This window comes from Monomorium pharaonis, chromosome 5 (assembly GCF_013373865.1).
Source record: "Monomorium pharaonis isolate MP-MQ-018 chromosome 5, ASM1337386v2, whole genome shotgun sequence".
NCBI lineage: Eukaryota > Metazoa > Arthropoda > Insecta > Hymenoptera > Formicidae > Monomorium > Monomorium pharaonis.
Window position 1 is genome coordinate 7,105,176 of NC_050471.1, and position 22,695 is coordinate 7,127,870.

At 33.4% G+C, this 22,695-nt stretch overlaps 1 protein-coding gene across 3 annotated transcripts in view; it reads right to left on the reverse strand.

The window, feature by feature from the left end:
• The window catches only part of LOC105839141 (FMRFamide receptor), a 50,824-nt gene extending 38,658 nt beyond the window's left edge, over positions 1-12,166 (reverse strand). For 2 of the 3 annotated variants that reach the window (XM_012685224.3, XM_012685226.3), the window contains exon 1: positions 11,477-12,166. The gene's annotated coding sequence lies outside the window, so the exon portion shown is untranslated. Of the gene's footprint in view, positions 1-4,466; positions 4,559-11,476 lie in introns of those variants that run through there. The other variant, XM_012685225.3, reaches the window with a different exon arrangement.
• Positions 12,167-22,695: the final 10,529 nt, after the last annotated feature.

The window sequence follows — 22,695 nt, forward strand, 5'->3', positions numbered from 1 at the left end:
AATTATCAATGTTCCTGTAAAAGCTCGTTTTATCGCGAGTCAAAGAGAGATTTGCGAGTCGAATTATGAAAATCTATATGTACACGGAATTTATGGAAATACGTGTATAACATATATTAACTTCTCGGGTAATTTCGGGAAGCGAGTAGAACATGTACTTTGGTAAATATTTCCGCTTCTTGATATTTCAATTGCAAATATCGGTTTTAAATATGAATCATATCGTATTTATTTTTGAAGATAAACAATTTGATCAAGTCAGAAAAGAGATACTGTTGAAGTTCGTGTACAATTAATTAAAGAATAAAATCTTTGCTTCTCATTTTTATAATCCGATGTCTCTAATTTTCGTAAAAATTTCTTAATTTACAATTTTGTGACAATAAAAAGCAACGTTGTTATTTCTTTTTTAAATACAAGCTATTGTTCAAGAATAATCGAACTACTATTGAACTACGACATGCGTTCGCAACACAATGCATTATTATCCTTCCTGTACGTGATGCATTTACATATTTATCCATGATTGACATCTGTGTAACTTCGTTAGTTTCGAAGATATTAATTCGAGCGTAGCGCAGTATAGCTGCATTAGAACCCTGCTTATTTGTCGACAAACACAAATTATTATTACCACATATATCGGATTTCTGGCATTACATTGATTAATAGAATCGGGAGCACACGATTAATTTCGTGATTTGATCAACTTTATCAATTATTGAGAGAACAAATATATTTCGCTGCAACGACGGTATCGAATCAGTTATCGCGCGAATCCTAGAAATAATATCATGGAGATCACATTACGGAAATGCTATATATACGCAATTGGTCATGACCGACAAACCAACATTAGATTAGAGAGGATGACACAAGGTTCTTCGATAAATCTCAATAAAGAAATGAAAGAGGGTCAGTAATGGTCAGAATACTGTTATTAATGGGCCCATATTCATCTTACTAATGCTTATTTAAATAACAAAGATCTTTCTCACGATCTCACAATAATAATACTGTACGCACCGTTCCGTAATGTTTGCACACGTAGAAAAATATTATTCTCGTCTCAAAAAGAGCGATTACTCATTACTTTTAGTTTTCTTCTTTATAGTAACAATTGTGTCTCAAAAAATATTTTCTTGATAACAAGTTTTTTAAAATACACTTATTATTTTCTTAAAATAAGTAATACTTAAAATAGACTTCTGTGTGCACGGAAATATACATACCGTAAATTATTTGAATTAAATAAATATTATTTTCAATATTTCATATTTAAAACATACAATAAATATTATTTTAAATAAATTCATATATTTACATATTCACCATAATGGTGTTTATCATGATGTTTATCATAAGCATCAAATTTATTCAACATATATTTTGAATTCTAGTAATTAATACTTTAATCAAGAATATTACATTAATACAAAATTTAATTTGCTTATTACTCTGACTTTTCTTTAATAAAATTGTGTAATATTTTTTTAAAGATTCTCTTAATAAACTCTTTTATATATATGTATATGACAATCAGTCTTTCTCAAATTTTATAATGTAAGATATTTAGACAATTATCAAAAAAATATAGTTTGTTAAACCGTTATTTGTTAAGAAAAAAATAAATTAAGTAACCATTTTTCTTAGCGGTAAAATTAATATTTTTCTAGGTATAGAAATTTTCATTTTGTAAATTAAGAATTTATTTATCTTTCTCAAAGATATTTGTACTTTTTATATTTAATATAGTAAGAGGTTTTTCGCTAATAATAAAATATTATCGAATATATTATTAAATTTATCTGAATATAAATTAGTGATAAAATTGACAATGACGCACCCCCTCCCTTCTCTCTCTCTCTGTCTCTCTCTTTCTCTCAAGCATCTGACGGAATCGCTAATTGCGTTGTCAGCGCAAAATGTAAAACAGTGATAAAAGACAAAATGATTTTTGTTCTTTAATTGATTCTTTTTATCATAAATAATATGATTAAAATAATTACTTTCTGCAGCATTTATCATGAATAAAATGATCAGGTTTATTGTCGGATGACGTTGCAAATGGCAACATGAAAAATTTATTAATGCTATCAAGATGTATGTGACGGCGACAGAATTAAATTATTTCGCGTTGATAGAATACGCTCTTCATATACTATACATATATAAACATAAATGTAATACGCATGAGAAATTATTAGTAATAACTGGGATATTCACGGCAATATTTGTCGATTCGTCTCCAGGCAAGAGACAATTCGATTTTATTCGAATAAACAAATCGTCTCGTGTCATCTATATTGAAGAATTGCGATTTCATTCGTTATCTCTATCAGTAAACAAAGCGTTTTGGTTCGAGAAAAAAAATTAATTTAAAAATTCAAAAAATAACTCGAAATTGTTGTAGCATTTTATATTCGTAATTTGTATGAATTTGTGGATGTTTGACGTGGAATGGCAAAGGATTCATATAAATTATAAACATAAATTACAGCAACAATTTCGAATGCTTTGTAATAATCTTTCACATAGCTCCTGAATACCTAAAGTAACGTATAATTATAAGTAGCAAATTATATTTTCAGAGTGTTCACAGTATTACTCAGTCAGTTAATATTGGATTATGTTGACAACAGTCGATTTACAGTCACGAATATTTAGTTTAATCCAAAGAAGATTAATCCAAATAAATTGCAAAAGGAAATTTTTTTACACAAAATCTACATGATTTAATTAAATTTTTTCTATGTAAATCCGTCAGATATTCTTTATCTCTTGTTTACCTTAAGTTTTATCAATAATATTCTTATTGTAAAGTATTTCAGAATTCTTTTTCGTAATTCTTTTTTTACTTAAATTGGATCAACGCTGTTATGAAATTGCGATAATTCTGAATCTCATTTTTTAAATCTTCATTTCCGCATCTAATTAAACAGGCTATAATTAGCTCAAGTGTATGTACGCTGCTTCAATTTGCCGGAACCAAATTGCGGTTTTAGACTCGCAAGGAAGTCCTTCTGATTATTTGAAACGCGCGCTAAGGATATTCACTCCGTAATTTGGCCAAATTACGTAAACGCGCAATGAATAACTTGAGTTTAATTGCGGCGAAAGCTCTTCAAAAGCGGCGAATAGTGCAATTGAAAGTTTTCCCGATCGAACAACATTTCGAAAACAATTCTCGTCCGCCGTAATCGAAGAAAATACTATCGTTCTTATCACCCAAGTCCAATGAAATAGTTAATTCTTGAATCTCACTCTCGTTTAAAATAATTACAAACCACTCTTCTGTACATACGTATATTATCTTTTATTACCTTTAACTGTGCATCGATCCGTGTATAGAAATTATATTTTTCCGCACTAAATTGATTTGAGAGAGGAAGCCAATTTTATAATTAATTAGGAATTAATTGCTCGCTTTTTATCTACGTCTGCCAAACAATTCCTCGGCATTCCAAGTCAACACAATATTCAGGAAAGTCTGCATTTGTGACGAACTTTACTTTTCCTCCTCGTAACGATCGTGCTAGTTAGAAAATGAAGATAAAGGTCAGATCGTCGGGCAATTTTGAACTAGGACTCAAGTTTGTCGAAAGAGCTCGCGACTTCAATATTTTGTATAGTTCAACAGTCTTTTCGGTGTTCCCGTGGATGGTTACCAACCGCAGAAGTTATATCAAGGGGTTTGCTCCAGTTTACATTTCCCCTTTGACTTTGAGATGCCGCAAAGAACGGAGCGGAGTAGTTTTCAAGCGCGGCGCGAGTGAAAAAAAAGAGGGAGGAAGGGGGGAAGACGAAAAGGTATCTCCCTTGTGTCTTATAACAGGGATTTATAATCATGGATGCCGCTCCGGGGGACGATCGTGAAATGATTTTTATCGAGAGATCGATTTGTTACCCGTGAAATATCCCGCCTCACGCGCATCTACATGAACCGGGGGGAAAAAACAAAAAAAACAGGGTGCGATGCGTTTTATCTTCAAAACGGCGCGTCAAAGGCGTATTTATTGACGTTTCGAAATTTTTGCGCTCGCATATCGAATAGCGATCGCATACAAGACTGGAGATGGGGAATGTCTGTCTTGTATAAATTTCCATTAAAAAAAAAAAATAAAAATAAAACTTGTGTGCGAGAGCTTAATTGCGCATCAACAATCAAGTAAAAACATTTTGTTACGAGCGCATGTTGTTTTACCATATCTAACCCATCCGATAAATAACACTTTTATGCCCCGACACGCCGCAACCTTTGATTATTTGATCGGCTCGGCTGTCCGCGCAAATAAAAGGACAGCCGCGTGTAGGTAGAGCGCGATCAAATAAATTGATTCGGGTCGCATCAAATGCGCGATAGTTTTTTTTTTATCGCCGCATTAACGCGAGCGAGGTAAACAGTTAAATAAACGGCAATTAGGGGACGTAGATTGCCGTTGAATGTGGCGATTGAATTTACTCACCGCACGTTGCACCGGTACGCTGCACACCCGCCGATGTCGCCTATCTACTCGCCTCGTTGCTTCCTGATGCCGCGTATCCCGTACACTCTGTACCATTGTTTCGTTGCCGCTCACGTTCACGGGGGAAAAAAAAGGGCGCCCGTTAAATGCGATTGCGCGCGTCAATTAAACGAACGGCGAGAACGAACGGTCCACCCCGGCGCTTCGTCGCGCGTGGAAAGAGAAACGCGCGGGAGAGAACACAAAATTGTAACAAGATCACGATGACGTCAAAGTCATTAAGAAAAGCCTTTACGATCTCACTCGATATTCCGTTGACGTTGATTTTGTGATGAGCTCGTGGTATAGCAATGATTTTAAAATATAATCTTTTTTAATTAAAAATTCTTATTAAAAAATTCATATTGTCAGATACAGAATTCATCTCAATCGTTATATCATCATATTATTATCAAAAATGTACCGAGCGAGATTTAATTTGTTGTATAGAGATGAGCTATTAATATTTTACGTTTTCTTCCTCATTTATAAAATTACAATAAAATTACAATTAAAGATATGAAAATATGCACACAGTAAGAAAATAGTTTGTATTTATTAAAACTCCTCGCTAAAATTTTTGTGTTGAATTTTTTACATATCAAAGTGTTAATTTAACATTATAAATATTATGTTTTAAACTGATATTTAACTGATTTCTTGTCGTTAATACAATTTCTGAATAAATAAACAAACAACATCAAAATAATGCAGTTTTAAAAACACACTCTAAGACAAATGAATAAATACGTGTCAACATATTACAAATGTTAATTTTATTTAAAAAAAAATGTTCCGCATTCCTTTTCTAAATCGTGTCAAAGTGTCACATTTCCTATGTCAATTTTTTTCATAATATTCGCGTTACTTTTTAACATATTCATCTTGCGTCAAATTAACACATAAATTTTAATGAACTGTTTTGAATATGCAATATATGTTAAAATTTAATACAAATTCTCCAAATTGTTTCAAACTATGCATACAAAAAAGGCGAAGCGTCACCGACGGTGCCGCTGCAAAATCCGAAAAATACAAAGTAGCCTCGATTGACATCTTTGATTTGGCTTAAAATTACTTTTTTTTACGTTACCTTAATCTTGTTACGATCTCGCGTTCTACCTGGCCGAGGGACTCCGAACGACGTAAAGTAAGCGCCAGGCCGAGGGGAACGAGAGGAAGAAGCTCGCGCCGGAGACGAGACGAGCTTCAGATACCTCGCGAAACCGGGAAAACGGCTGATTCTCCATGGGATTGTTGGAACGAAAAGCGGAATCGAGATTAGATTATGCAAAGGCAGAGACACGGCCGAGGACTTCCGGGGTTCTCTCGCACGACCACGAACACGGGCGGCGCGAGGAGGTTAGGTTTATTTACGAGGAGCTACATTCTCTCTCTCTCTCTCTCTCTCTCTCTCTCTCTCTCTCTCTCTCTCTCTCTTCGCGACGAGCGTCCGTCTCTTGTTTGACTCGCACACGGTCACGGCCGTGACGTCACGGCGCCTAGCGTCGCGTCTTGTCCCGTCCGTTTTTCCACGCCGGCGGGTTCCACGTTCCACGCGCGCGAGCCGATAACGCGGAAGTGTATATCGACCGACGGTCGACGGAATAATCGATCCTTCGATTTTTCACTCGATTTCGCGGAGCCGCAACTTCACGCGGCTCCTCCGTCCCTCGCGGCGACGCACGGTCGCGTCGCTCGTCGCTCGCCGTTTCGATCGCCCGCATCGCGAGCCGCGAAACAACATCGGCCCCGCGCGCGAAGCGGAGGAGGCGACGAGGATCGCGTTACCCGCGTCGGTGTAGTTGTGCAGCGAGTCTCGCGTTTCTCCACCCGGGCAAACGCAACGGGCGATGGGGGCCTTCTTCCGCTCCGTGTTATCCCGCTCGTCCGAATCACGTCGTCCGGGAACGACGACGTGATTGTAATGTTAATTGGCGTACGATTGTAATTAACTGCGCGATCGATGCGTCAGCCGCGAGCAAGTGTTTATGCTGGTTTGTGCTTGGAACAATGGAACAATTCGGCTGGCGGGCGCCAAACTGGTGGCGGTGGTTGCTGGCGCGCGGCGAGGGGAAGGAGGGGTGCAACGGCGAAGGACGTCCCGCTGGTCCCGCATGCTCACGGTGAGTGAAAGCGAACTTCCATCTATGCCATGTACATTAATCGCACGATTTGATTTTTTTTTCCATTCTCATCTCTCGCGACAGAGGAATGTCGATTTTCGCAATAAATAATTTTGTAAGTCCGCGGGGGGACGGCCGCGCGCGCGAAAAGTACGTTTAGGTTAGGTTAGGTTGAAAGTTCGACCCTGGGAAATTCGTGATCGAATTAGACTCTCTCCGCGGGCTACGATCTCTCTCCGCCTGCGCCGTCAATTTTCCGGGTCATACCGAAGTCGACCCGCGGCCATTCAGCCGCGATAATCGACTTGACTAGCCCCGAATTGATTTTGTTCTCAGCGATTCGCGCGAGAAAAATTTTACTCGTCATATCGACGGATATCTGAATTAAATTTTGTTAGACTGTAGTTAAGTTTATTTGTCACGTGTACACGGAGAGAATTTTCTCTTAAAAATTACACCGAAAATCGTAATAATTGTGAGACAACGTATTAACCTTGAAGAATTTTACCATACTTTTAATAAAATTTACTAAAATTTACTAAAATTTCAATAAAATTTGGCAAAGTTGAGTAAATTTTGTTAGAAGTATAGTAAAGTTTACACAATTGTGCCAAATTTTATTAAAATTTTAGTAAATTTTGTCAAAAGTATTGTAAAATTCTTCAAGGTTTACGTTGTCTTACAATTACCACGATTTTCGAGGTAATTTTTAAAAGAAAATTCTTTCCGTGTAAGTAAAGTGACATAGTTAACTAAATATTATATTTTATTATGTAATAAAAGAAATTTTTATTACTTATTATATTGCGAACTAAAAGACAACCGACTGAACGTTATTTCGTTTACAAAGCTTTTTTTTATCTTATTAGAAAATTAGAAAACATGAAAGATTAAGCGACAGCTGATCGCGCTGGGAATTCTTACGTAAGTAATTTACAAATTTAGCGATGGGGGGGGGGGGCGTCATTAAAATTTAATGCGATCAGAGAATACTCGGTAATAATTGGATAAAATAATCAGCGTGATAATCAGTCAAAGAATTATGAATTCTGCAAATCCGACGATTTACATAATTTTCGTCTTATTTCGTATCATCAGGATAATAAATAATGAAAAGGATAAAATACACGGTGACGATGATACTTTCGCTGAGCCCACGTTGCCATTTGCCATTACGTGCATTCGTTATTACGTTAATCCTATCAAGCGGTACAAAAGTCGTGTCGATGAAGTTAAATTTTCGTTCGATAATTTATTAAAGCCCGTTCGCTCTAGTTTTACACAGTTTTATTCCACGCTGATGGAATTACTGCACTTTAACAAAAGCGTGACGATCATGTCTTCTTTAATTAGCCATTACGAAGTTTCAAACGGATCCAGTTTTCGTTTAGTTTGCTAATGAAATTTTGGAGAAACGATGCGCGCGGAATGACCATGGTGGTAACAACGTGGATTAGCGTGATGAGACCAGTTTTCTTCCTCTGTTTCTCGTATAGAACGCTCTTTTCTGCCGCGCACGAAACAAAAGTTTGTAAATTGGATTCATAAAGTGCCCTTTTGTATTAGATACATATAACAGAGATCATGTATTTTTATAAATCAATTATACTATAGTTAATTGTGTACAAAAGAATGGTACGATTCGTGTTTACTGCATTTTGACACATAAGAGAATGGCTTTGCTGACGATGTTAATGAAAATTTTATTAAAAAAATATGTTGAATATGTTAAATGAAAAAGATTAAAAAACAGGGATTTAATAATTGATATTAAAATTTGTGATGTATAAAAACTTGTAGGGATTATGTGTAAATATTTTATTTATTGTACTGAACAAAGCTTTGTAAATTTTGTTTTTAAGTATGGAATCAAATTTAATGTGAAAAAATTTTAGAAATAATATAGTTGCGCGATGTTAAAAGTTGAAAGATTTTCGAATTCTTCAATAAATTTTAAATGTATTATTAGATGATGCAAGAGTATTAAGTAGTCTTAAATAAATTTTTTTAAATAAAATTTTAAGATTTAGATGTTATAGATATTCCAGTTATCTTGCAGATATTACAAAGTATCCTTTACGGGTGTAATTTTGATCTGATCAAGATTAGACCATAATCCAAATAATTAATTAAAGCTCCCGATGCACTTGACTCTATTGATCATAAATATCGGTTGTAAATGGTCTAGTCTCATATTTGTATTACAGCTGGCTATTTATATGAGAACCAGTCTCTCTCTCTCTCCCTCTCTCCCTCTCTCTCTCTCTCTCTCTCTCTCTCTCTCTCCTGCTCTTTAACGGTTAATAATCTAAAACAGCCCGCGCGTGCAGATGTAGACATTATGAGCTATGAATCCTTAGAGGTCTTGCTTTATTACTGCCTTTAAAGGTCGGTTATACCGTTGTCGATTATTCATGACCGTAATGCATTAAACTCTCGGTTTTTTAATAATCCTTTTACAAGATCGGACGTGAACCGTACAGTTTCATAAAGACTGAAACAACCACAAAATATAAATAGCTTAGACCTTTATTCTAAAAAAATAATAAGACAATTGGTTAAGAAAATTTTGTTTATTACGAAATTAATTTGATTTTAATAAAATTAAAATTGAAATCAAATATTAAACATTACAGATGAAGAGATTAGATTCAGTTAATCACATTTACGTCGAGTTATAATATCAATATACATTATCAACGATTTGCATTTGAAATAGAACAATTTTCTTTTGGCGATTGTAGCTAACTCTTTGATTATGAATCCAAGACCGTACGTACTATTTATGTTTTGTTATTTTTCTATATAATTCTGCATATACGTTTCTGTTATTACGTTTACCTTCGTTACCTTTATTACGCATAGATACGATCAAAATTTATAACGCCCATGTACGAGAATTCTTGATTCTCTTTATCGTAATCATAATGTGTCACTTCGTTCGCTTTTACCGCTTTTCCCATGATCATAATTTAATTTCGTTTGCGACATTTATTTCTCGAATGCTTCCTCATTACGTTGCGCAATTTCAGATTGCAATAAATCTCGTCAAAAGTCGCAGATTTGACGAGATTGCATGTTTTTTATACTGAAAAATTTATTTAAAGGAAGTGTTATATTGTATCCGTCGTTTTTCTCGATTTATGCCATCGTGATAACTTCCGCTGTATTTAGTTTATATATCTCGCTGCAATATGTTGCGCGAATATAAGAGATCGCAATAAAAGTTATATATAGTATTTATAATTTTTATTTTATTAGATAATTTATATTTTATATTTTTTGATTAAAATTACAGTTTGCTTATAATATCAAACTTTATAATATTTTAAAGTAATTTTTTTGTTGTTAATAATTTGAGTTTAATATAAGTTTGATTTATATTTTTAATACTAGAAGAAATTTTTTTTTTAATAGAATTGCAAGAATATAATTTTTTAAGTAACTTTTCGTGATTACTTTTTTATATTCCCAATTAATTATTCCGATTTAAATATCTACTTTAAACATACGAGATTATGCAATATTACGAAGATTTTTTTTTTTGATATGTGTCAAGATGATCTTACAGAAGATAAAAAAGCGTCTTTTTGGATTGACAACTTGACGAGCCTTTCAAGGGTTAATTCTTGGGTTAAGCTGATGGCCGAACAGCCTTATGTCAAATACGTCGAGAATAGTGACGTGAAAGAAATGGAGATCTGAGATGAGTTGTTCGTTTTGGTATAAATTCTGATTTTTTAGAAAATTCATAGGTATTTTCTCCACAGATTACATTATATATACACACAATATATTATAAAATGTAAAATATATAAATATATAATTTGCATAATAACAATTGTGATGCCAACATAATATACGAAAGTCATAATGCATTGTTGTGAGGCACTAGGATAAGAAGAAGCCATTTTCCGTCTCAACGAGCTAATGCACCGCGCAATTAAGGGAATACCTAGCTTACGGACGATGATGTATAATGTATTCTAAAGTGTTTATCTAAAATTCCAAATTAGATATGTTGTCATAACCATCCTGATTAATACTTTATTAGAAAAAGCATACTTAAACGAGCTTATTAAACTGAATTATATATAAAAGAATAAATTTAGACATAAATTTTCATTGTGCGAACTATTTTTTAAATTAATATCTATGATATGTTTTTATTGAATATTTATATGATATTTGTTGAAACTTTTCTACTTTTGTGTGGAAGATGGATTCGATTCAAAGGCTTGGAAAATGAATTCAATTATTGTCACGTACATCATTACGCAGATGCGACGAAGTGCATCTGCACTAATGTTTTCGGACCATCGTATAGTTCAGTTTAATTAAAATTTTCTAAATCTGTTTGTAATATGTAATTTAAATTCCAATAATTGATAGCAAAAGAGTTTTATCTCATTAACTGATTATTACATGGTACAAATGCGTAAAATTTCAATTTTTGTGATAATTTTGATGAATGACTCTTGATCTATTTTTAATAATTTGCCAGCGACAAGGTTGCGCTGGTAAATCTAATTTTGCACCGAGGCGAAATAAAGAGCGTTTAATTACAACGATTTCACATAATAAAAGAAAAAAATCAAAATATCGCTCGTCGATTCCGAGGGAATTATCAGGCGAAATTTCGCTTAAGGTTCCGCTCGCGAAAAATATTAATTCACGATTATTTGACAGCGTCGCATGCTACCCGTTCGCAAAATTGCTGTTCGTACGGAATGTCGTGAAATTTTGTTCGTCGGACTATTAATAGATGAGTGTCACGTTCGTGGCGAACGTGACGGGATCTCTCGCGAAATCACGATTGGGAAGGTTTCACCTGCATATAATCACCTGTCGTTAGTCTCCTCGTCGATCATGCGACACTTGAACTTTATCATTGCGTCACCTGGCATTCTCACCACCGTAAGTCGCGCGTCTGTTTGCGTGAGCGTGTGGAATTAAATGTACTTCGCGTCACTACCGCGACATCGGACTTAATCATAACTTTGTCCATCAAAAGAGATATATTCGACAAACTTCTCGCTTCTGCCAATGCACTTCCCTCGAAAATTTGTGGAACGTCTTGATAATTCCGCGCTCGTAGATACCGCTGGTCCTTGCTCATCGATGAGTCACTCTGCCTTCCTCGAAAAAGATTTCTTAGCGTTTCGATATTGTCCACAAACACGCCAATCACCGATTTGTATCACTTTAATTCTCCTCGGATATTCATCGCGCTATAGTGAGTCACACATTTCTAGAATTTATATTGAATTAATTCGCCAACTTACGATCTTACTTCGAATCGAAGAGTTAATGGATTCACAAAATAAGTCCAGAAGCACCTCTCCTTAAGTAAATCCTTTATTTCCTAAAGAGAACTTTTTAATTTACTTTGTTTCTTTATTATTGTTTATATCACGCTATCTGTCTTAATGAGAAAAAAAGAAAACTCTTAACAAACCGAGGATTTTTGATGGCTTAAGTGAGATTAGTTTTAATTCTTGAAAAAGCTCTTGTCTTTTGATCGTCTCTTGTACGACGGTGGTGTATCTACGATACTCATTAATACACTTGTTTCTTCATGAATTAATCACTTTATCTTCCTTAGAAGAAAGAAAAAGGAGCTCGCGGTGTCCCCAAAGGATTATGCTTGCGAACTCCCTTGATCGGCTGAAATAAACTTCAGGTTTTTTTTTTTTGCGAAAAAGTTTTGGATTGATTATTTTTTGATCCCGGGAGTATCAGTTGTAGTAGTTGTCTACATTAATTTCTCGTTTCTTCGTCGAAAGAAAGAGAAAATAGTTTTACCCGCCGAGCGAGTAAATATACGAAGCGTTGATTCACGTTACTCGAGCCCACTAATTCACGGTATTCTTCACGCGTTAACAGCTATGATGGTTATTGTTAAAATTTGCATTTAACGGAGTCACACACGCGCGCGCGCGCGCGCATCGCTTTATGTGTGGATTGTATTACTAACATTTAATAAAATTGCCAAGATTTTATTAATAGCACTTATTCCTCATGTTGGTGGCTGCAGATGTTGCTTATTTTATTGATAATCCTAACGAATGTGGATATTATTGGTAAGATTGAATTTAATTGGAATATTGATTTTCATTTACTGCTAATTCGGTAAGCGCACATATATAAGCTCGAGTTATGGTTGCCAGTCATTAACAGTTTCGAACCACTATTAATCTTGCTGGTGTTAATCTTGTTGGTATTAATCTTGCTGGCATATACGGATAATTAACTATTCACAGATTGTTGACCATATTGATTGTTAATATTAAAACATATTAAATCTATTAGCCATCTTGAATGTGCTTTTACGAGAGAGCACTATGCTCTCTTTATTAATAATTGTATTAGTAACTTTTTTTTTTCTTAATAATCTTGTTAACAGTTAAGTCTTTTTTTTTAATACTTCCTGTTTATTTCTTATTTATCGTACTACTTATTCGTTATTTATCGTCGATTGTACACTCATTAAGTTTGATAAGTCTACCGGTGATTATTTCTTAGTTTACATGATGAACACTGGTGATTTGAAGCCAAAGAATCTTAACCACGCACTTCTCTCTCCCCGCTAATCATAAAATAATCTAAAAGTTCCTTTATTCTTTTAGCCCATAGCACGCTCTACTCCGCGACGTTATCCGCTACCCCCGCACTTTTCCCTAAAGCTTTTTACTATGATCGACGAGCGGCGGCGACGCGGCCTTGCTCGCTCCGACGGGAGGTGTAAGATCAACAAGCGGTATCGGAGCGCTCTCGCGGCGCACTGAAGTGCGTCTAGCTAGGAGAAGAGGATCGGCAGCGTCGCGGCGCGTCGCGTCGCCCCGCGTCGCGCCGCTACAGAACGGTCGCGAGTGCGACGAGAGTGACCCTGGCAGTGAGTGCCGCCTGCGCACTCTCGCCCCGGCTGTAGTACCGGTCCTCTTCTCTCTCGGTTCTTCCCCTCTCGATCTTCGGCCTTGTGCCTCCTCCGCGCCACTTTCAACCCTTTCAGGCTCACTCGACTTAGCTACGACTTGGCTTACGAAAAGCCGTTCCCGTTTTTCCCCTATCACGCGCGCGCACCTCTTTCTTCCCGTGTCCGCCGGCCCGTTCGTCTGGCTTATTCCCTGCGCCATTCATACACGGCATCGAGACTCTCAAACTGGCCGATACGCTATAGTCTAAACTTGAAGAACGTAAACAGAAGCTATATTCTCTGTTGATCGTATTTGTGCGTCTGAAGTCGAGGTACATATGTATCATTTCAATTCTTTGCGCGCGATCGAGAATCAAGTGAGACGTGGATGTGAAGAAAGATGATACGAATTAGACGGGATTTTGATGATATTATGTTTTAATCAGATTTGATCTGCGGAGAGATCTGTTACCTTTGAAGATCTCTGAGATGATAATAATAATAATGTAATGACTGTTGTATCTGATTTCAAAGATTTTTTTATTATATTCTTACACTGAGGAAAAGATACTTAAAAATTTATATGTGGGATATAATGTATTATTGAAATAAACTTTTATTTAAATATGGTGAAATAAAAGTTTAATTCCAGAAAAATAAATAAGTTATTTATAATAAAAATTAGATATATTTTTCAGAGATGTGTATTTTGTCATTATAGTCAAATCTTTTTATAACGAAATAGATATTGAAGAAAACTTTACAAGTATTTGGTTCTGAATATCATGTTTTTTCTCAATATACGACATTTTATTCTCTTATTATATTTATCATTCTTCTCATTTAATTTTTGCATTTGATACTAATTTATAGCTCTCTCTCTCTCTCTCTTTCTCTCTCTCTCTCTTTTTCTATATATATATATATATATATATATATATATATATATATATATACACACACAGATTTTTTGCCCATTACTTCGCATTTGCAAGCCACGCGATATGTACAGCATGTGAGAAAGGATTACTTAGTAAAAAGGTAAAATCCTTTCTTGTTTTTTCTTTTTTAAACTTTTATTTTATTACTCTTTCAATTTTAATTTTCTTGAAACGAGAGAGACGCGAAAAATATCAAATTTCAAGAACGATTTGAAACAAGAAAATTGCTAAACCTCCATGGCACAGTGCTTCAGAAGTCTGTCGGATATCGAATATGTCCTTCATGTGTGAATCTAATTTGATATCAACGATTTGACGTGAACCTGACCTCTATCTTTCGTATATTGTATAAGTATATTTCTTGTTGATTTCTTTGTGATGTTTTTATGCTGAATGTGCTTCACGGAAGAGTTAGTTATAATATGAATTTATAATATAAATTCAGTTCTTTAAACTTTTTATAAAATAAATATTTTAATAAAAAATTAATCAGGCGATTTTTAATTACGTAAATGTATGCACGGTTTACATTTTTACAATCCATATGTTAAATGCTACTTTTAATTGCGTATTGCATACCATTAATATTAATTATCGCGCAAATTATACATCTACGATTTTCTATAATTTGTTTATTTAAATTAATAAAAAATTAGTTGATGGAGATATCTCTGATCGATAAATTCGTATGTGTTTACGTAAAAACGAGAAAATTTTGCAATCTCAAAAAACAGGCGAAGAGTTTTAACAAATTTTAAAAATTTGATGAATGTATAAATATTATAACATTGTTTATTCACACAAACATCCAGTATTTTTTTTAGAAAACATTTTTATTGTTATTTGTAACTCCTGTGGCCTTTGTACTAAACTAAAGCGATACTATTTCCTACTTGAAGTTTTGCTGTCGCTTGCTTTCCTTTTTTTTTTTTGATATCATGCGCTTCGGAATTTTCCTGTCTGACATTCTTTGGCATTATGCGCTTGTATTTTATTCACATTCACGTATTTTCACTTGTGAAAGTTTATTATACGAGCTCCAAGATTTATCCCACTTCAACATATCCTTTTTATGATTAGGCCAATTTTATTGTCCTTCTCCTCTTCGTTCCTTATTTATGTCAGATGAAGACGTATCGAAACGATACCTCTTTCCTCAATCTATCTTATCCTTTTAATTTTGATATTTCTCTTCAGATTTCAAGATTGCGCAAACGAAAATCTTTATTTCTTAACTCAAATCTTTGTTTATTTAAATGCAAGTAAAAACTTATGAAATAATAAATGTGATAGTATCCTTTAATATTTTATTATTATTATATTTAGGCTAAAAAAATAATGCAATAAAATTATTCTAGATATCGTTCTTAGAATTTTACCGAAATTTTTACAGAAGATAATTTTACACGTGCTTTTTAGCCACACATGCATTATTATGATTCAAACTGATAAAATAGTGATTTAGATCCCTCTCTGATCATGTATGCTTATATTTATTCTGACGGTGTTTTGACACAGAATAATAAATAGAGATCTCTTCTTCCCTTCTCTCTTTTTCATGTTCATCAATATGATAGACAATATATACGAGGGCACAAGGCAACGATTACCTTTACACGGCGCAGTAACTGCAGATTTATCTGCGCGTAAATCAAAATAAAGTTTGAACATTGGGCTGAGAAAAGCCATCACGATCTCTATGGTTAATTCCCGCTGTGATTTATCTTGATGTATCTTTTGAGTGATCGCGATAAACTTCAGCATGAACCGTGCACGATAAGTCCTTGATCAGATTACAGGCCCCGTTTCGGTATTTATCGCCAATTGTTTTACGAAACTACATGAGGGTGAGAAGGATATAAGAGTGGAAAATACACGGACATACATATATTTCGGAAGTGAGATATGATATATAACCGTCGATTAATACCTTTGCTTTTATCGAGCTTTTCGTATTCGAAATTACAGTTGTCGTAATATCGATTCTAGTAACAGAACTGTAGTTCAGTGGAGAGCAGAAAGCGATGTAACGCTGTCACTCATGGTTATAGATTAGTAGAGTATCGATGTACGATTCAATAGGAAACACTATTCCTCGACATCATAGATCCATCTATGTAAAAGTTTAATCGATACTGTTTGAATAAGGATGGGGAAGTATATAATCGTGCATAGGTATAAACGAAGAGGGACCCGTAAATGCGTAAAAGATTTTTGAAATTACATATTGAAATTTGCGCTCGAGATTTAGAAACAAGAAAACATTTTATATAAAATGTGACTTGCAAGAGAAGTTTTAAATTTTGATTTTAATAAAATTCTGTACATCTTGAATAATTTTTTTGAGATATAATATGTATATAATTTTTTAAAAATTATATTCCAAAATTTATCCCTGTTTCTGTATTTTTATATGAAAGAATATCTATTGCATATCATAAAAAAATGATTTTAGACCAAATGTGTACTTATGACTTTTTACAATAGATTATAATAATTATAATTTTTATTAATAAAAAATTATTACTTGTGGCACAACATACAAAATTTAAAAAATAATTTTTAAAAAATATTAATGTGGATAAGCACAAGTAATTATAATATGTAATTGTTCTTACATTTTATTTATTCTATTAATCTTAATAAATGAAGTTTTTAATTGCAAGATTTTTTTAGTTTGGAATTAGAGAATGGTCATTAATTATCATACTGCAATAATATTAATTATGTTTTGAGTAAATGTCGCGAAGCGATTACCGATACCGATTCTGCATGAGGATGGTATTGTTGTATTGTTCACGAAACTAAGATTAATTGCACGCGTTCTTGATCCGTATCAACGGATGATTTTCAGAACTTAGGTATTGTATAATAAGGTGAAATTACGTGACGTATACTTAGTAATTATCACGGTTGAGAAACATTTTATGGAGCTAATAAACCAGATTAAATGTATTATCAGAAGTAACGAAGCTAAATTAATTAACATTCATAAATTAGAAGGCACGATACTTTTATATCGTGTCATAACAAGCAATAAAGGAAATATGATTATTAACAATTGAATTAAATTAGTAAAATATATATGTATAATAGTCAAAAAATAATGTAGTTATAAAATAAGTAATAATTTTTTTGTTTTTTCAATATTGAAAAAAAAGTAATACATCCAATAAGATATGTAGTTGCGGGCTGCCAACTACAGATATACTCAATACAATAATATATGCTATTGCAGTATCAACGTTGTACTTGCATTAACAATATTATTGTATTGAGTATTTTATGTAGTTGGCAGCCCGCAATTACATATGTTATTGGCTATATTACTTTTTTTCTGTGTAGTAATCTTAATATGCATTATAGATAGAATAAAAATTTGCTATAAATTTTGGTATTTATTTAGTGCGACATTGTAACATTGTAGCTAATTTTACTTATAATTTCTTAGAATATACCTTGTACTTTGTATTTTAGCCATTAATTCTGATATGTGTAGTTATAAAACTATACATGGCACAATGTATTACAGGAATTACACGTACGATTAGTTTTAGTAATCGATTTATTGCACTATGGTAATATAACCAATTCCAATTCTGGATGTCTTTTTTCGATTTGTCCAATTGTTATCATAAAATAATATTTTTTTCGTGATTGGTTCTACACTATATCGCTTTAATTCGTAAAGTCCGCATATTATACATATATTTATCTATCGGAATACATTAATCAATTTTTAAGTCTCTCTTGCCACTGTAGTAGACCTGTATGTACAATCAATGTGTGCTACAACAGCTGCAATTTGTGCGCCAAAAGTTATTAAAAGTACTCGCAGCTATCACGTTTGTTGGCTGCTTAGTAGAAATCGTAAGAAAATTGCACGCACGCGCAACGAGTCGCCACAGTAGCTCGATTTTCTCTACATGAATCATGCAACCGAAAGATGTCTTGAAAACTCGTCTCACTTTTTAGATGCTGTAAAAATTAACATTTTATTTAATTATTTTACAATTGCCTGAAATTTTTAGGAATTCATTTCTACATACTTTCAGGGAAACATTTTTACATTGTTAGGGACTATTATCAACAACGTCGTCTACTTCTGAAATACTCTTTTTTTTATAGCTATAGTAAGGAAGAAATAAAATTATTTTACAGAAGTTTATAACTGGGCATTAAAAGAAAAATAACTTATATAGTGTAAATATGTAAGGATTAGAGGCGATATTGTTCGACAATGGGCAGTTCGAATTTCCCAACTGTGACCCTTTTCCATCGTTGTATCGACATCGAATTTCCATTTACGAGGGACGCGGCGACAGGAGCTTTAAAAATTTTTCGCGAGTTACGAAAAGGTCTTGGACGACTCATGTATCGCTTAGAATCTCGCCTTTGAGAGGGTCAAGCTGCGAAAGCGAAAAAAGATGCCCTCGCATAACACATATTTTTGTATCTTTATATAAGCAGTTTTTCCTTTTTTATAGTTTTATCATATGCAAATCACAACTTTATATTGAGCCTTTTATCTTGATATTTTTTAAATGGATTGAAGAACGCATGCAAATACGATGTTTTACAATACAGCCTGACAAACTACAAAACAAGATGTAATTTTACGTCCTTGTAATCATATTTGAAGTGCTATTAGTAATCATCTGCGTTGTCGTTCAGCAGGCGACACACTTGTAGGGTATACGGTAGATGTGTAGTAATTTATGAGAATGATTGAGGATGTAAATGGGTTAACGGCGAGAGCTATTAGGTTGTAACATACATGTTGCTATTTTTGGTGGTAATAACTGTATTTGTACAGGAATTACATTAAATTTGTTTGATTATTATTAAAGTAATAGCTAATTCTATTTCAGTCATAATTAGTTCTTGAGATTAATTATTTAGTATTAGATTTAATGACCTTTTTGTTTATAATAGGATAATCTATTTAGAGATCTTTAGACATACAAATAAAGAAAATTCTAAAATTGTCTGTTTATTATGAAATTCTTATTTTCAGTTTTTAGCGTGAAAAAAATTGCAATACGTAATGTTGTAACTTTGATATTTTATTTTTTTATAATTTCTTGCAATATTCAATATAAAAAAATTGGGACACATGAAACAAATATGAAAAAATATAAAATATTAAAATTGACAAACAAATAATATAATTTAAACAAGAAAATAATGATATTTGGCTTTTTTGTTTGTGATATTTATTGGATATTTTATAAGTTAAAAATAAAAAATATAGTATAATAATGTAATAATAATACAGAGAATGATGGGGTTATTATTTTACTTATAATTTACTTTATTGCATTATGTTTTTCGTTATAACAGTTTAATCGATAGCTATTGAAAAATTTGGAAATTTTGAGGAATTTTACGAGCTGAAAACCTCAAAAATTGCCGCAACTAATCAATGAATCGTCTATATTTGGCCAAAATTCAAAAATGCAAAATAGTTTGTCCTTGAGCGCGTGGAAAAGAAGAAATATCACTGCGATATCTCTCGGTATTCGCGCATCGAGCATATCGCAAGGGGAAGAATAAGCGACGGCTATAATTCACACAGTCTGCCCCGATCGCCCCCGGTCTAGTTCGTGTAATCACAATACGGATGAAAACCTGCCGTTTGATGTAACATATTGCCAGGGAGCTCAGTGGATAGCCGATCCCCAAATGATCTAAATATTCTGTCAACCGCAGTGCACAAATCATTTGCTCGGTGAAAGATACTATCATTATAGCGTGTATTTTAATATAGACAAGAACCGCGTATAAAATACCAAGTAAAAAATGTACACTGAAAAAAATTTAGTCAAATTAGCAACATTTTTTTCTCAGTACAGATATGAAAAAGTATATAAATATAATATAAATTAATATAATGATATATATGAAAGGTATAAATGTAGGTATAAAATTGAAATGTAGATATGATAGAAGATACAATTTAATCCTAATTGAATGTATTAAATATATAATTCGTTGAATGTACGATCAAGTTTTTAATTCATTGAATTTACATATTTCGCAATCTATTATTCGAATCTATTATTCTGGTTCTAATTGAAATTTATTATAATATGTATACTCTGATTTAAGAATTATGATTATTACGAAATGTAGGATTTCAAAATGTGTTCAATTGAAAAGAACGCAAAATGTTAAAGAACGCATACTCCGAAGCTGAGTGTTTTTCACAGTAGAAACATGTTCGTCTCTTTCGTTCTCAAATGTGTCGGAGGAAGATTTTCGAGAAATCGCGTGATGCCATTCGCATCGGCGATTGAATCGAATTCCTCGGAATAGCTCGAAGAATTGTATTTTCTCTCACATAGAACGAAATGCCGTATACAAGGAGATTTACGTCACATGGGGTAATTTCGAAAGGGTTACGCCGCAAGAGGGAAGATAAGCGATATTCATCGTTCAACCGTACATTCTATAATTACCATACGAATAGTACATTATTAGAAGAAACGTGGTATTTTTACATTTATTTATATCCAGCAAAATCTGATTTAATTAAAAAAATTTTTAATATTAATGTATTATTTTATTTATAATTTGTATATTTTAATAGTCGCGCTTAATTCCGCTCTTTCAATTACACTCTGTGTACATTGGAAGCTTTAATTTCAAAGTTTTATATTATAAAATTCATACACAAAAATAATATAATGCAAATCAATAATTGTATTCTCTATCTCATTTACGTGCTATTATTTGAAAGCAATTGGCTGCTAAATAATCACCTGTCCACGGGGAATAACAATAATTAGATATTTTCGATATGTATGTATGATCCTCTTTATAAATTAGTTCCAACTTCCATATATCACTATATATATTGACACGCGTCAATGCATGGACACGATTACAACATAATGGAGTATTTGCATAGATATCGTCTGCTTAGGGTCACGTCAATTAATCGATTTTACAAGATGCATGTCTAAGACGGCAAGACCTACAAGTAATTTCTCGCAGCCGTAAGACCAATCTTTTACACGAGACAAATTCCAGGAATCTTTCTTTTCCAGGCCTGTCAAAATTCAGGTTTTTCTCACATCGTTCTTTAAATGATCAAGTTAAATGGTTGTTGGCCCGTGATTCTTAGGACCCGTAAATCTCGTTTGTTTTTTCAGAATGCAGCGCGCGGTTTTTCTTCAAGAATCGACTATAAATATGCGGTTAGACGATTACGATCGCGGCATTCGCACTCTAAACGAGAAGATGAAGAATGATCCGTCGTCGCCAAAGGCGGATGTAGTGTATTACTTTAACGATGCCTGAGTATCGCGTCCTTTAAATCGATGGCAGTAAGACGGGAAATAATTCCGACCATTATAATTTGGAGAGTGATTTAAAGAAATATCTTCTGATTCGCTAGATACACATTCCTAATTTATTTTTTATCAGATGCTTGTGCAAATGTAATCTTTTTTCCAATAACAGCTTTCCCGCATATTGCTCGATTGAAAAGCTTATTTCTGAAACTTCAATTTATTCCTAAATTTTAAATCCATATATTTTAAAAGAATATCTATATATATGTGAATGTATGTGTATGTATATAGAGATTGTAAAGATGAGGAATATCGAGATATTGAATTTTTGATTCGATGAAATTGAATATTATCGTAAAAATCAGTCGGCTAATGGCACTGAGGTTTTATGGACAATTTGCGTCACACGTGCGTGATGTCGGCGTTTCAATGAAGCAAAGGCAATCTGCAGTGAAGTGAAGCTTGTTAAAGCACTCGTGAACGCGTTAATTACATTTCGTTCGGTGGCGGCGCGCAAATCAATGATCACTCGTTTCAATCACTCGCTGAATGCCAAATTTTAAAATTTCTGCCACGTTACCACTTTTGTGGACTTTTCCGAATGTGAGCCCTTCAATAGGATCACATTGCTTGTGTTCATGTGTTTTTTTTGTATGGTTCGTTTGTAAAATGTTAGTGGCCAATATTTATCTCGACGTCTGGTTTGTTTGACTGTTATCTCGATGTAATATGTGCTTCAACGTTTTTGGGCGATTAAATTAAAATTTATAGGCGAAACTGATTGCTTTCAAATGAAACATTATTCGAAAATTTATGAATCTTTTAATACATTAAAATAATAACTCATTTAAGATGACCGTAAAACATCGAAATATTTTTTAACAAAATCTAGTTATACATAATGAAAAA